We start from the raw sequence: 17,400 nt of genomic DNA, 5'->3' as shown, positions 1-17,400 counted from the left end.
TTGTAACTTGGGGATTGCCATGAGTGATGAAGTTCTAAGGCTTTGGATGGAAATTCTGGGTAACCTTCAACTTCTTGAGAACTGACCAAGGAACTGTGGCTATTTGCTCTGTAGTGGAACATGAGGAATAGATGGTACAATATTTATGGTCATCCAAGTCACCCATAGACTGAACCCCTGAACTGAACAATCCATTCCTAACATCATTGCATTCATTCACACTGTGTCAGCTGAAGGATTTGAATAGATTGTTATCCCCACGTTGTATTTTAACTGCTTCCCATCCATAAGATAGTCATACATTAGTGATTTCCTATTTATGACTAAAGTGAAGAGGAATTTCTTCTCTCAGGGAGTTGTTAATATGTGAAGTTCATTGGTTTTAAGAGCAGTGGATCATTCATTGACTATAATCAAGACAGAGATCAACAGATTTATAATTTACAATAACAGTAACTTGTATTTCTTTAGTGCCTTTAATGTAGTGAAACATTTCAAGGTGTTTCAATAGCATTATAAAACCAGTATGACACTCAGCCACATAAATCAAATAATCAAAGGTTTGGTCAAAAGCGATAGGGTTTGACAAGCAGAGAGACATAAGGAGGGAATTCTAGAGCTTGAGGCCCAGTCAACTGAAACATGGCCATCATTGGTGGTCCAGTTACAAATGGGAATGCAGAGGAGGTCAGAATTAGATGGACGTAGGCTTATTAGGCTGTGGAGTATGAGGAAGTATGGGGTAGAAGGGCCCTATTTATGGTGTAGTGATTGTGTCCTTCCCCCTGGACCGAGCGCCCTGGGGCCACATGCTCCAGCGGTGTGTTATTACAACTGTGAACAGGTCGATCAGAGAAATAGGTTAAATAAAAAACAAAAAAATACAGGGGTAGGGAGGGGAGAGGGTGAAACCATGGAAGGATTTAAAAACAATGATGAGAATTTTAAAATCAGAATATTGCCTGACCAGGAGCCAGTGTACATCATTGAGCACTGGGGTGTTAGGGGAGCAGGAATTACTGAAAGTTAAAACATGGGTAGCAGGGTTTTGAGTGGCCCTCAATTTTAAATAGATAGAATGTAGGAGAACAACGTGAAGTGCATTGGGATAGTTGAGAATACAAGAGGGTCGAGGGTTAGGGAGCAAGAAGGTAAGTATAGTTGAGGTTGCAGTCAGATCAGCCATGATCTTAGTGAATGACTGAACAAGCTCACAAGGCTGAATGGCCTGTTCCTATTCCTTTTGTTCTTGTGTCACAAGGAAACTCTTCCTTACCCTGCAAATAGTTAGAATCTGACGTACACTACCTGAGTGTATGACGGGGCAGATATTGTTCAACAAAGTAAGCAGGTATTAAGGGTAAAGCAGGGTAGAATTACAGCAAATTGCATGGATGCATTTCAGAGGAAGCTAATGAAATATGTCTGGAAGAAGTTTGCATAAAGGCATCCTGATAATGTTAGATGAATGAAAGTAGAAAAAAAAGTGTGTGTACAGCAGAAAGGCAGACATAGGCCAATTGGGTTGAATTAGACATGTCTGTGTTGTAAGTTGTTTATTTGTAATTTTCTGCAGTTCCAGATAATTTCCAGATTGGTCCAAAGTGCAACTCACCATGAATGGTAGTCTCATTCCCTAACTAAAATCACCAGGATGATCACTGTGTGTGAAATAGCAAATCTTGTGGATTTTCCAGGAGGAGTAACTCATCTGTTATCATGTTATCCCAACCATGTATCTGGAGAGATATTTTAAAACTATTTCAAAATAACTAGAGAGTTTGTGAGTGAAGAAAAGTCATATTATTTATCTTGCATGCTTTGTTTGAATTCAAACCTGAAAAGAAAATCCACTTAGATCAATTTATTTTGGACTTCAATCAAGAAGAAATGATTTAATCAAGCCTCCTAGCATTTCATACCATTGCTAAACAGTTACTGTGTATGTATAGTACATGTGAACTATCATGTAAAATGTCAGTGATCCTGATTCAGCTGTTGTTTACTTTTACCTTAGAATAAGTATCTGTAAAATATGCTTAATTCTTTGATTGTGAATATCTTTTCTGAAAAGGAGCAGCAAGACACTATTGACTGGCTGTATTACTTCCTAGTCTTTCCGATGTACTGGTGTTAAATTTCCCATGTTATTCCATTATTTCTGAATCAACATCAAATGCTTGGTTTTCATCTTTCCCAAAGGCATTGTCACTTTTTCTGCTTTAAAATATGTTGCTGATATTTTCTTTAGAAGTGGAAAGTTTTTGGTTTGATTTCATGGTATACTGCAGTGGTATTCTGTGGTTTTGCTGGGTGACTCTTCATGAAGAGTTCCTTTGATTTGATTCCTGAAAAAACAGAGATGGAATGCATCTTTTTGGGTGAGGGAAACTTTATATTTGCCTTAATGTATGTTTTAAAGAGATGCTTACAATGTACTGCAGAACAGAATCACTATAATTTACAGTGGTTGAGAAAGTATAATTTTCTATCCTGAGAGCTAAATGCTGACTAATGCAAGTTGATCTACACTAATTACTGTATTTATGATGCTAAACATACTTCTACATAGGTAATGTACCACTTCAATCATTTCTGTAACAAAACCAAATGCAGAGGATCCACATTCAAAACAACAAGACATTGACTATCGGTCTCAATTTTTGTGCTCAAGTCTTGGAAAGATACTTGAACTCAGTGATATGACTGAACTGTGAGAGTGCTGCCCATTGAGCCATTGCTGACATTTGACACATCACAAATTTTTATTGAATAATAAGCTGTCATAAACTTGCAATTTTCTTGTTTTGGCTTTCAGGCGTCTCCTAATTTTGACATAAATTTGCAGATTACAGTAGGAAAAGTAAAAAAGGCAGGAAAAAAACATCAAAGAATGAGAATGAACAAAATATAAAGGAAAGAGCAAGATTTTCTTTTACTCAGGATGTGGCATCTTAGCTGGGCCAGTATTTATTGTCTGTCTCTAGTTGAGAAGGTGGTGGTGAGCTGCCTTCTTGAACTACTGCAGTTCACTTGAAGTGCATGCACACTTCTGCTGGGAAGAGAGGTCCAGGATTTTGTCCCAGCGATACTCCAGGTATGGGGATATATTTCCGAGTCAGGATGGTGAACAGTTTAGAGGGAACTTGCAGATGGTGGTATTCCCATGTATTTGCTGCCCTAGTCCTTCAAGATGGTAGTGATCATGTGTTTAAAATGGCACTGTTGACGGAGTCTTAGTGAATTTTTGCAGTGGATCTTGTAGATGGTACATGCTGTGTAACCTGGGTGTCAATGGTGGCGTGAGTGAATATTTTTGTGCGTGGCTTCAATCAGGCACGCTGCTTTGTCCTGGATGGTGTCAAGCTTTTGAAGCGTTGTTGGAGCTGCACTCATCCAGACAAGCGGGGAGTATGGCTTTGGGAAGTGAGAAGGTGAGTTACTTGCTACAAAACTCCTAGCTGCTTATTTGTTCTTATAGCCGCAGTATTTATATGGCAAGTCCAGTTCAATGCTAATTCCTAGGATGTTGATAGAGGTGGAGGAAGGTGGTTAAAAATGATAATTCCATTGAATGTCAAGAGGCGATGGTTAGATTCTCTTGCGTTGGATATGGTCATTGCTTTGCACTTGTGGTGCAGATATTACTTTCCACGTGTCAGCCCAAACCTGGATATTGTACAGGGCTTGCTGCATTTGGATGTTGACTGCTTCAGTACCTGAGGAATCTCAAATAGTGCTGAATATTGTGCAATCATCACTGAACATCCCCACTTACGACCTTATGATGGAGGAAAGGTCATTGATGAAGCAGATGAAGATGGTTGGGTCTGGGACACTGCCCTGAGGCACTCTTGCAGAAATGTCCTGAAGCTGAGGTGACTGACCTCCAACATCCACAGCCATATTCCGATGTGCCAGATATGACTGCAGCCAGCAGAGAGTTATCTCCCTGAATCTTATGGACTCAACATTTGCTCAGGCTCCTTGATACCAAAGGCAGTCATTTTCAGCTCAACTCTAGTATTCAGTTTTTTTAAATCTGTGTTTGGGCCAATGTCAGGTGCTCTGTGCCTTTGGCAAAATGTTGCTGAAGAAGAATGACAGTGGATAGGCAAAGACAAGCATTAAAATAGCGTATGGGGTGAATTACAAAAATTATTTATTCCTGTCTGGCACAAGAATCCAAAGAACAGTGGCCAAATCATGGCTTATGAGGGAAGTTAGAAGTAGAATTAAATACAAAAAAAGACATACTAGGATTGGGAACAATTTAGAAGTCAAAAAGGAGAGTAAGCTTGAGGGGAATATAAGAACAGACTGTAGATGTTTCAGTATGTAGAAGTATATAAAGAGAAAAAGATTGGTGAATGCTATTGTAGATCCCTTTCGGTCAGAAATGGGGGAAGTTTATAATGGGGAGCAAAGAAATGGCCAACACATTAAATTGCTTCTGTCTTCATAAAGGAAGACACAAATAATTTTCCAGAAATGAAACAGGGAATACCCGGTTTAGTGAGAGGGAGGAATGAAACCAATCTGTATTAGTAGAGAAATGGTTTTGGAGAAACTATTGGGATTGAAGACTGATAAATTCCCAGGGTTGATAATCTGCACCCCAGAGTAATTAGGCCATGGCCCAAGAAATAGTGAATTTATTGGTGATTCTCTTCACGATTCTTTAGACCCTGGAACTGTCCTTGCAGGTTGGAGGGTAGCTCATGTAACCCCACCATTTGAAAAGGGAAGCTGAGAAAAAACAGGGAATTATAGACCAATGAGTCTGACTTCAGGAGTGGGGAAGATGCTAGAGTCTATTATCAATGATTTTGTAGCAGAGCACTTAGAAAATCTGAGAGAATCAGACACAGCATGGATTTGCAAAAGAAGTCATGCTTGGTGGTTTTACTGGATTTCTTGGAGGATGTAATTAGTAGGAATGATCGGGGTAATCAGTGGATCTGGTGTATTCGGACTTCCAGAATGCTTTCGACAAAGTCCAAAGACTGAAGAGATTACCCACAATTCCAATTTTACACATTAATGTATTGAGATGGATGGAAGGTTATTTAGCAGACAGGAAACAAGCAGTGGGAATAAATGAGTCTTTTTTTTGAATGGTAGGAATTGTACTGCAAGGATCAGTGCTGGTACCCCAGCTATTTACATTATATGTCAATGATTTAGATGAGGGAAGTGTAATATCTCAAAATTTACAGAGGACACAAAGTTGGGAGAAAGGGTGAGCTCTGAGGGGGATGCAAAGATGTTGGCTGAGTGGGCAAATGCATTACAGATGCAAAATAATGTGGATGAATGCCAAAAAATAAGAAGGCTGTAAATTGAGGGATGGAATGTTCAATGAGAACTGGGTGTCCTCTTGCACCAATTGTTGAAAGTAAGCAGGCAAGTGCAGCAGGCAGTAAAGAAGGGAAAACGTATGTTGGCCTTCCTAGTGAGAAGATTGGAGTACAGGAACAAGAATGTCTTTTTGCAGTTATACAGGGCTTGGTGAGGCCACACCTGGAATACTGTGTGTACTTTTGCTCTCGTTATCTAGTTCTTGCTATAGAGGGAGTGTAGCACAGGTTTACCAAATTGATTCCTGGGATGGCAGGACTGATGCCTGAAGAATGATTAAGTCAGTTCGGATTGTATTCACTGGAATTTCACAGAATGAGGAGGAATCTCATAGAAACCTATACAATTCTAACAGGATGAGATAGGTTAAATGCAAGGCAGCAGAGGAGTCCAGAACCAGGGGTCATAGTTTAAGGATAAGGGTAAACAATCTAGGAATAAGATGAAAAGAAATTTCTTCACCCAGAGAGGTAGTTGAGGCCAAGACATTGCGTTTTCAAGAAGGAAGTGGATATAGATCTTTTAGTGAAAGGGATTAAAGTATATGGAGGGGAAGGTAGCATTAGGGTATTGAGCTTGGCAATCAATCATGATCATGAATGATGGAGCAGGCTCAGGGGGTTGAATGGGTTAGAGTGGAATGATGAAGGGCTTTTGCCTAAAACATCAATTTTCCTGCACCTCGGATGCTGCCTGAACTGTTGTGCTTTTCCAGCACCACTCTAATCTTGACTCTGATCTCCAGCATCTGCAGACCTCACTTTCGCCTCATGGGGTAGAATGTTTTATTCCTGTTCCTATTTTCCATATTCTGTGTAACATTCTCTAAGTTTCTAGATCCATAGTCTAGTGATAATATTACTGGCTTATTGCCTCTCTTGCACTTATGGACATAGATTTGATTTTTCTTTTATACTGTTTGGTTGTTGATGGAGAAAGATGTTGCGGCAGATAACAAATGCAGTTAATTGCCAATTAAATAATGTCTTACTGAAGTCCATATAGATCACACCGACTGCTCTGCCCTCCTCAATCCTCTTTGTTATTTCTTTAAAAAAAACTCAATCAAGTTAGTTCATGTGCTTATCTAAACGTCCCTACCATATCTATCTTCACCAGGCAGGTAGAATCTATCAGATTATATCATTACATGAAAATGTAGGTGGTTGAATTAGTAAATTTGCAGTCGTGGATAATGTAGAAGATTGTCAAAAGACACAGCAGGATATAGATCAGTTGCAGATATGGGTGGAGAAATGGCAAATGGAGTTTATTCCGGCTAAGTGTGAGATGTTGCAATTTGGGAGATCAAATGTTAAGGGAAAGTGTACAGTTACTGGCATGACCCTGTACATGGATCTTGGGATTCAAGTCCATAGCTCCCTAAAAGTGACCATACTAGTAGATAGGATGGTACCAAAATATACGACATGCTTGCCTTTATTGGTTGGACATTGAGTGCAAGAGTCAGGATGTCATGTTGCGGCTTTATAAGGCTTTGGTTAGGCCTTGGAGTATTGCGTTCAGTTCTGGTTGCCACATTACAGGAAGGATGTGGAAGCTTTAGAGAGGGTGTAGAAGAGGTTTAAGAAGATGCTGCCCGGATTAGAGGCTCTGAGCTATAAAAAGAGACTAGAAAAACTCTGGTTGTTTTCTCTGGACCAGCGGAGGCTGAGAGGAGGTTTGATATAAATCTATAAAATGAAGAGATACATAGATAGGGTTGATGGTCAGAATCCTTTTTCCAGAGTTGAAATGTCTAATACTGGAGGGCACGCATTTAAGATGAGAGGAAAAAAGTTTAAAGAAGACATGAGTGGCAATTGTTTTACGTAGAGAGTGGTTAGGAGTCTGGAACACACTGCCAGAGGCGATGGTGGAGACAGATATGATGGGGACGTTTCAATAAGCACGTGAACTAACTTGATTGAGTTTTGTTTTGAAGAAATAACAAAGAGGATTGATGAGGGCAGAGCAGTCGATGTGATCTATATGGACTTCAGTAAGGCATTCGACAAGGTTCCTTATGGTAGACTGGTTAGCAAGGTTAGATCACATGGAATACAGGGAGAACTAGCAATTTAGATACAGAACTGGTGGAAGGTAGAGGACAGAGATGATGGTGGAGGGTTGTATTTAGGAGGCCTGTGACCAGCAGTGTGCCACAAGGATGTGTTGCGTCCACTGCTTTTTGACACTTATATATATAAATTACTTGGATTTGAACATACAAGGTTTGGTTAGTAATTTTGCAGATGACACCAAAATTGGAGGTATGGTGGACAATGAAGAAGATTACCTTAGAGTGCAACAGGACTATGATCAATGGATTGAGGGGTGCTAGACAGAGTTTAATTTAGATAAGTGTGAGGTGCTGCATTTTGGAAAGGCAAATCAGGATTGTATTTCGGTATGGAGGCCTCTAACCAGTGATGTGCCACAAGGACCTGTCTGGATCCACTGCTTTTTGTCATTTATATAAATGATTTGGATGTGAACATAAAAGGTATAGTTAGTAAGTTTGCAGATGACACCAAAGTTGAAGGTGAAGTGGACAGTAAATAAGATTACCTCAGACTACAATGGGATCTTGATCAGATGGCTGAGGAGTGGCAGATGGAGTTTAATTTTGATAAATGTGAGGTGTTGCATTTTAGAAAGGCAAATCAAGGATCGACTTATACACTTAATAGTAAGGTGGTGGGGAGTGTTGCTGAACAAAGAGACCTTGGAGTGCAGGTTCATATTTCCTTGAAAGTTGAGTCACAGATAGATAGGATAGTGAAGAAGGTGTTTGCTATGGTTTCCTTTATTGGTTAGTGCATTGAACATAGGAGCTTGGAGGTCATGTTGCGGCTGTACAGGAGGACATAGGTTAAGCCACTTTTGGAATACTGCATGCAATCCTGGTCTCCCTGCTATAGGAAGGAGGTTGTGAAATATGAAAGGGTTCAGAAAAGATTTACAAGGATGTTGCTAACGTTAGACGGTTTGAGCTATAGGGAGAGGCTGAATAGGCTGGGGCTTTTTTTCCTGGAGCATCAGAGATTGAGGGGTGATTTTGTAGAGGTTTATAAAATCATGAGGGGCATGGATAGGGTAAATAGACAAGGTCTTTTTCCTGGGGTGGGGGTGTCTGAAAATTGAGGGTATAGATTTAGGGTGAGAGGTAAGGGAAGAGACCTGGGGGCAGCTTTTTCATGCAGAGGGTGGTGCATGTACGGACTGAGCTACCAGAAGTGGTGGTGGAATCTGGTACAATTACAACATTTAAAAGTCATCTGGGTGTGTGTATGAGTAGGAAGGGTTTAGAGGGAAATGGGCCAAATGCTGGAAAATGGGACTAGATGAGATTAGGATATCTGGTCAGCATGGACCAAATGGTCTGTTTCCATGTTGTACAACTCTATGACTCTTTATAATATGCAAGGAATGGAAGGATATGGGCTAAGGCATGCAGAAGGGATTAGTTTAATTTGGCATCATGTTTGACACAACATCGTGGGCCGAAGGGTCCATTCCTGTACTGTACTTTGCTATGGTCTTTGGGTAATTTGCATAATTGTTTTATTGGATAATGCAGCAGAGAGACAAAGCCAGAGATTGTAATTAGATTCTTATAAAACTTACAGTAATGTAGAATCATTGACTCATACAGTACAGAAGAGGCCCTTTGACTCATTGAGACAGCAATGACAAAAATTACTCTAATTCCACACTATTTCCACCTTCCGGCATTCCGCCTATAGCTGTGAATGTTACATTTATTTCAAGTGCTCATTAATATGCTTTTTAAGTGCTGTGAGGTTTCCTGTGTCAAACTACCCTCTCAGGCAGTGCATCCCAAATTCCTACCACCCTCCAAAATGACGAGATTTTCCTCAAATCACCTCTAAACTATCTTATCTTCAACTTGATCCTCATGAAGGTAAAGTGCTCTTATTTGTACTATTATTCATATCGAAAACTAAAATGACTTTTAGTTTGAAGTGTATTCTCACTTTTTCATATGAAAGACTTTGGGTTTACTAAATGGGGCGTTTAGAGTTTTATATGGAGTTGAATCAGTAAGCATTATAATCTCTAATGCATGTGTTAGGCTTAAACCACATCCTGAAGTTTGAACTCATGATGCGTCTTAATTGTGATTGTCTCTCACCTTGACTGTACTCTTTCATATACTTTATCTTTCAACATCTGATACCTGCCCCACTATTTAGTTTAAAGCCATCTCAATTTCCCTTGTTATGCAGTTTTCAAGAACAGTGGCCCCAGCATTGTTCAGGTGTAGACAATTAAATGATTCAACTTCCCACTTTCCCAGTACTGTTACCAGTGGCCCATGAACCAGAACCTCGCTTCTCACACTTTAATCATGTATTCATCTCTCTTTAAATTTCTGTTTCTTATCCCAATTTGCACTCAGTTTAGGTAATAATCCAGAAATTACAACATGCTTTTTAATTTAGTGCCTATGCAGAACCTCTTTCCTAGTTCTGTGTTTGTTGTTTGATCCTATGTGGACAATGACTACTGGACCCTCCCTCTCCCATTGCAATTTCCTTTCCAATCCTGAGCAGTTGTCCCATTCCTGAAGAAGGGCTCATGCCCGAAACGTCGATTCTCCTGCTCCTTGGATGCTGCCTGACCTGCTGCGCTTTTCCAGCAACACATTTTCAGCTCTGATCGCCAGCATCTGCAGTCCTCACTTTCTCCCAGTTGTCCCAAACCCTGACATTGGGACGCAACACAACTATGTGATTCTCAAACTTTGCTGCATAGAGCAAATGTCAATCCTTCTCATTATACCACCAGCAATTTTGATTTCTTTCTTTGTTTTCCCCCCCCACCATCACTTGAATGGCTTCTTGTATCATGGTCAGTTTGCTTATCTAACTTGCAACCTTCACTCTCAGTCAAACAGGCTGTGAGAACCCCATACCTATTAGGCATTTGCAAAAACTGACACTCCGCACTTCTGCTGTCTGGGTGTCTTTACTTGCCAGGTCACATTGGTCTGTAGTCAGGGACGGAATAATCAGACTTCACTGTTTTAAGTACTGTGACTGGCTCCTGGTGTGAGAATCCAGGTAACCTTCCCCTCCATAATGTGTTGCAGACTGTATTCAACCTTCAGTTCAGAAACTTTGACCTGAAACTGCTTGAACTTTAAACTTCTAATGAGGAGATTTTGCAGATCAGTACTATGCATCAAAGAAATATTAAACCGACATTCTGCCTGGCAATTCATTAATGTGGTTATTGAACATTACTGCCTGATTTTGAAGGATTTTGATTCAAATCTTGGCCAGCTTTTGTCCTTCAGAAAATGCTACTTAAATAACAGATTAATTGGCCATTGATCTGATTGCTGTTTGGAGAATGTTCTTGGCACCGAACCCCCCTCCTAAGAATAACTCTGTTTCTCCACCACAAGTCACTGTATTTAAAAGCAGTGTGTTTTGAAATATTTCAATCTGTTGTAGGAATAATGTTGTGAAACTTGAAAGGGTTCAGAAAAGATTTACAAGGATTGGAGGGTTTGAGCTATAGAGAGAGGTTGAAGGGACCTAAGGGACACCTTTTTCATGCAGAGGGTGATGCATGTGTGTAATAAGGTGTCAGCTGCTTTAATTACAACATTTAAAAGACATCTGCTTGCGGCCATTTGTAATAATAATGGACCACCAAACCTGAAAAGGTCTACTTAGAGAGGACATGGGTAAGAGACATGGTCGCTGCAAGATCAGGTTCAAGATTAGGTTCAAGATCTATAAAGTTTGGGTAGGTGCAACCATCCTGAACAATGCCACCCATAGCTTCAGGCCAAATTCAGCTGTGCGCTGTAATACTAAGTGCGTATAATTACACGTGAGATCACCTGATGAATGGCTTATGCCCAAAACATCGACTCTACTGCTCTGGGATGCTGTCTGACCAGCTGTGCTTTTCCAGCACCGCACATTTTGACACCATCCAGATGGCCAAGTAACGGATGTGGATGCATTGAGCTGCCTCCCACAGGCCGATACACTACTGGTGGGACTGCTACTGGAAGGGTCTGTACTGGTCCTAAGGTTTCTGGACACAGCTGACACCATCTTACTTTGGACGCAGAAAGACCTGATCCTAGCAAAACTGAAACAGCTAATGGTAATGGGGAAACCATAGAGCTGTCACAACCAGAACTGAAACCTTTTTGGACCTGGAGAGACCAGATCACAGTGGATGACAACATGTTATGGGGAGCAAGAGTGATTGTCCCAAGCAGAAATTGCTGCCAGATACTGGCTAAACTCCATCAGGGTCATTCAGGGGTTTCCAAAACGAAGTTGTTAGCAAGAAGCTATGTCTGGTGGCCAGAATTGGGGGGGATGCAGACATAGCCATATTGGTGGGGCAGTATCCAAAGTGCCAACAAAGACAGAACTAACCAGGTAAATCCTGGACTCTGTTACACATCGATTGTGCAGGCCCTTTCGTGGGCTCAATGTTCTTAGTCACTGTAAGCTCTCACTCAAAGTTATTGGCTGTGCATAGCGTTCATTCATCAACATGGGGACAACAATAGAAAAACTGCATTTTTTGAAATACATGGACTTTGTGTTGGTCTCAGCTAATGTTGATGTCATCTAGTGCACACCCTGTGCAATGTAATTCTGTATGGCTCTAAGTCTTTTTGATCTGTACATCCTTGCTTACCATGATCTGCCTGAATGCTGATAAACAAAGCTTTTCACTGTACTTTGATACATGTGACAATAAATAAATCGATCAGTCTGAGTATTTCCAAAAGTCAAATGCCATTTGACATATAACGACAGCTCCATGCCAACTACCATCCAATGTCTGGTAGAAAGAGCAAACTTTGAATGCACACTTAAAGAAACTGACTACAGCTTCACTAGAAAACAAACAGTCCCTGTTCTTATTTGATTATAGGACCACCCGTCCTACAATTACAAGGATAGCTCCAGCAACGTTTTTAATGGGGAGAAGACTCCATACCAGATTAAATTTGATCTTCCTGAACATAGGGTGGACTGTGAAATGACATCGACAAGACTCTGCTAAGTGTGAGACAGTTTGCTTCATGGGATGAAGTTTAGTGTAGGAGCCACGGGAGTAACCCTGTCTGGGTAAGAGACATGGTCGCTGCAAGATCAGGTCCAAGATGTATAAAGTTTGGGTAGTTGCAACCATCCTGAACAAGCACATTGGCCGTCCGAAAGCTACGATACAGGAGCAAAATGTGCCTAGCTCCTCAGAGCAGTCAGAAAGAATGTAGGATGTTCTGGACACAAGAGACAAGCTACTGTGCCTTACGTACAGCCTGTGTTCGAGGTGGAGTCTGAGGAAACTGATCTGGTGCTAAAACACCCCAGGTGGTGCTACAAGAAAAAGAACTGCTGATGTCCTTGGACTCTAGGGGGAGGCATGGAATGAGTTATTTCGGTTAGGGATTAGGTGGGACAGAGATGGTGTAAGGAGTGTGGGAGGGAGTGGAATTGCATCTTGATTAAGATGAGCATCGCAGCAGTAGTCAGATGAAATAACTGAAAGATCGTCCAGTGGGTGGAGCTAAGAAATAAGGGGATGGTGATGTTCTTGGGGTTGTACTATAGGCCTCCAAATAGTCAATGGGAATTAGAGGAACAACTGCAGGGAGTTTGGTGAGACTTGCAGGAGCAATATTAGAAGATTTTAATTTTCCTAACATAGACTGGGACTGCTGGAGTGTTAAGTTGTGCTTAGTTGGGGTGGAATTTGTTAAATGTGTTCAGAAAGTTTCGTCAAGCAGTATATTGAGGATTCTATCCAGGAAGGGGGAAAACTTGACCTACTCTTGGGAAATAGGGCAGGACAGGTGATGGAGGTAACAGTGGGGGGGGGCACTTTGGGAGCCAGTGACCGTAGTTCTATTAATTTTAAGATAGTTAGAAAGAAAGACAAAACTGTTCCAGAGGTTCAAGTTCTAAATTGGGGCAAGGCGAACTTTGATGGAATTAGACAGGAGCATACAGGGTTGATTAGAGTAGTTTGTTTGCATGCAAAGGGACCTCTTGCAAGTGGGAGGCCTTTAAAAGTGCAATAGCTAGAGCTTGGGGTCTATATATTCTTGTAAGGGTGAAGGGCAAGGTTGGCAAGAATAGGGATCCCTGAATCTCCAGAGATATTGAGGCTTTAACCAGAAAAAAGGAGGAGGTGTGGCTCAGGTAAAGGCAGCTGGGATCAAGGGAATCCCTGGAAGTATGCAGCGAATACAGGAGATTATTGAAGAAAAAAATCAGGAGGGTGAAAAGGGGGCACGAGATAGCCTTGGCTGAGAAGATTAGGGTGAATCCAAAGAGGTACTTTAAGTATATTAAAGGAAAAAGAAAAAACTAGATAGAGAATAGGGCGCCTCAAGGACCAAAGTATACATGTATGTGTAGAACCGCAGGGCATGGACGAGGTTCTCAAAGAACATCTCTCCTCTGTGTTTACTGTGGAGAAAGACATGATAACTTGGGGACGTTAGTGGTGATTTCTTGGGGACAGTTCATATCACAATATAGGAGGTGTTGCATGTATTAGAATGCATGAAGGTGAATAAATCTTCTGGTCCTGACCAGATATATCTAAGAACACTGTGAGAGGCTAGAGAAGAAATTGCAGTGGCCTGGCTGATATTTTTGCACCATTGTTAGCCACTGGTGAGGTTTTAGAAGACTGGTGGGTAGCGACTGTTGTGCCATTATTCAACAAGGTTTACATAGGAAAGCCTGGGAATTCGAGACCACTAAGCTCAATATCTGTGATAAATAAGAGACTTGAGAAAATTCTAAGGGATAAGATGTTCATGCATTTGGAAAGATAGGGTTTGTTTAAGAGTAGTCAGCATGGCTTTGTGAGTGGGAGATCATGCTTCACAAAATAGTTTGAATTCTTTTATGAAGTGACCAGGATTTCATTAAAGCCTTTGATAAGGTTCCACATGGTAGGCTGCTCTGGGAGGTTAGATTGTGGGGAATCCAGGGCACACTGGCAAGTTAGATACAAAATTGGCTTGAAGCAGAGGTAATAGTAGAAGGATGTTTGTCAGACTGCAGGCCTATGACTAGTGGAGTGTCTCAGGGATTGATGCTGGGCCCATTACTATTTGTTATCTATATCAATGATTGGGATGAGAATGTACAAGTTGAGAGTGTGGCGCTGGAAAAGCACAACAGGTCAGGCAGCATCCAGGAAGCAGGAGAATCGATGTTTTGGCCATAAGCTCTTCATCAGGAATAGCAGGAGATTCGATGTTTCGGACACTTCATCTTATTTCCCTGTGATGAAGTTTATGCTGCACACTTAACAATAGCTTTGCCATCGTAGCTGGGCTCCCTCAGGTGCAGAGCACTTTGAACCTGTCCAATGACTATGTTGAGAGTGGCATCTCATAGCCGAGAGTATGATGCTGGAAAAGCACAGCAAGTCAGGCAGCATCTGAAAAGCAGGAGAATCAACATTTCGGGCATAAGCCCTTCATCAGCCCTCCCCAGATGCTGCCTGACCTGCTGTGCTTTTCCAGCAGCACACACTCGACTTGTACGTTCTCATCCAAATCATTTATATAAGTGGAGTCACAGGTAGACAGGGCAGTGAAGAAGGCTTTTGGCACACTGGCCTTCATTAGTCAGGGAGTTGAGAATAGCAGTTGGGAAGTTATATTGCAGTTGTACAGGATGTTGGTGAGGCTGCATTTTGAGTATTGTGTCCAGTTTTGCTCACCTTGTTATTGGATGGATGTTATTAAACTGGAAAGAGTGCAGAAGAAATTTACAAGGATGTTGCCTTGTAAATTTCTAGCTAGGACTTGTTTTCCTTTTAGAGTATAGGAGACTGAGGGGGATCTTATACAAATATGTAAGACCATGAGAGGCATGGATAGGGTGAATGCATTCAATCTTTTTCCCCAGGATTGGGCATTGAGGATTATAGGGAATCAGTTTAAGGTTAGAGGAGAAATAATAAAAGGGAACGTTTTTACACAGTGTGGTACACGTATGGAAGGAGCTGGCAGCGGAAGTCATTGAGGTGGGCACATTAACAACATTTAAAAGGCATTTGGACAAGTACATGAAGAGGAAAGTATTAGAAAGATGTGGGCCAATTGCAGAGAAATTGGGTTAGTGTGGATGGACATTCTGGTCATCATGGACCAGTTTGGGTCATAGAGTCTGTGTCCTTGCTGCAGGACTCTAGGACTCTAATACAATGTTGTTAAATAGGCGTAGATGTAATGGCTGAATTCATTAGTGACTATTTATAAATTGAAAATTTTTTGATCTGAAGCCTCAGCCTCCCATTTCGAAAGACATTTATTTAGAAGTTTTAAATTGCTAATGTAAACCATTTTAGCAAATTATATATGTCATTAAGATTTTGAAAACTGAAACTGGACTAAGCCAGTTTTGACTAATGTAAAAGCAAGATACAATGAATATAGACAATCTAAAACGAGTGTAGAACAGGTCACAGAACCAGAATCATTGACTCTGTTTTTCTCTATGTTGCTGCCTGAGCAGCTGAGTGGTTTCCAGCATTTTATATTGTTGCTTTTATGGCCATTGCTTGAATTATGTATATTGAGTTCTTTTTACATAGAAATTTGAGATTGTTACAATCTCTTACTTATAATTTCTCAGCACTGCGAAGCCAATCAAAAAATGTATGAATATATCCAATACTATGGAATATATAAGCACCCTAATGGTTACCACAGATTGAGGTTGATGAAATCATGTGGGATTTTGGGATTATTAACCAAACTGACTTTTCTTACTGTTATAAGTGTTTTTCCTTCCGTAAAAATATCTGTTTATGGTTGAAGTATTCTGACATGATAATTATGGGTAAATCCAGTAGTTGTGTGAACACTTCATGTGCAATGGCTACACATGAAGCGGGAATGGCTGTCCTGGCTACTTTGCTAATTTCCGATGGATGTAAGCTTGAGCTCATTGAAATCTCTATTGCATCTATCCAAATGCATGGCAAGTCCCATTTGCCTAATGCTCACTTGTCCTACATGGACTCTGGATTCATCAATGCATTAGAATCATCGAGGCCTGCAGCATAGATAAAGACCCTTTGGCCCATTGTGTCCACATTGATCAAAAACATCCACTTAACTATTGTAATCTCAATTTCCAGCACTTGGCCCATAGCCTAGTATGTCTTTCATTGCATAATGGTGTGGTATTGCAACAGCTTTGCTCAGGACCATAAGAAACCACAAAGTTGTGTGCAAAACCCAGACCATCACGCAAGCCAACCTCCCATCCGTGGACTTTGTTTTCACCTCACTGCTGCGGAAAGGCTGCCAACATCATCAAAGGCTCCACACACCCTGGTGTTGCTCTCTTCCAACCTCTTCCATCAGGCAGAAAGTACAAATGTTTGAGCACACGCACATCAACAGAATCAAGAACAGCTTCCTCCCTGCTGTTGGACTGCTAATGGATCTCTCTAACTTCAAATAATGTTGATCTTGCTTTGCGCAGCTCCTGTGCAGCCATAAGCTCCTATGCCTCACTCTGTCTAAGCATTCTATGAACTGTGTGTCCATGTTTGCTATGATCTGCCTGTACTGCTTGCAAAAGAAAACTTTTTACTGTACTTAGATATATTTGACTACAATAAATCAAATCAAAGTGCACATCTCCTCCATATTTCTTAACTGCTATGAAGGTTTCTGCCTCTCCCTTCAGGAGTGAGTCCAGATTCCCATTACCCTCTATGTGAAAAGGTTTTTCCTCACATCTCCTCTAAACCTTTACCTTAAATCTATGGCCTCGGTCATTAATCAAGCGAAAGTTTCTTCCTGTCTACCCTATCTATGCCCCTCCTAATTTTACACATCTCAATCATGTTCTCTCTTAATCTCTTCTGTTATAAGGAAAACAACCCCAGTCTACCAATCTCTCTTCATAGATGACTTGATTTTAAAATTCTTATCCCTTTTTTCAAATCATTCCATGGCCTCATCCATTCTTACCTCTGTTAATC

At 40.9% G+C, this 17,400-nt stretch overlaps 1 protein-coding gene across 5 annotated transcripts in view; it reads left to right on the top strand.

Annotated features, from left to right (window-relative positions):
* The window catches only part of arnt2 (aryl-hydrocarbon receptor nuclear translocator 2), a 462,386-nt gene that overhangs the window by 121,372 nt on the left and 323,614 nt on the right, over positions 1-17,400 (top strand). The window lies entirely within an intron of this gene.

This window comes from Chiloscyllium plagiosum, chromosome 36, assembly GCF_004010195.1.
Source record: "Chiloscyllium plagiosum isolate BGI_BamShark_2017 chromosome 36, ASM401019v2, whole genome shotgun sequence".
Classification (NCBI taxonomy): Eukaryota; Metazoa; Chordata; class Chondrichthyes; order Orectolobiformes; family Hemiscylliidae; genus Chiloscyllium; species Chiloscyllium plagiosum.
This window is presented reverse-complemented; position numbering and strand designations above follow the sequence as displayed.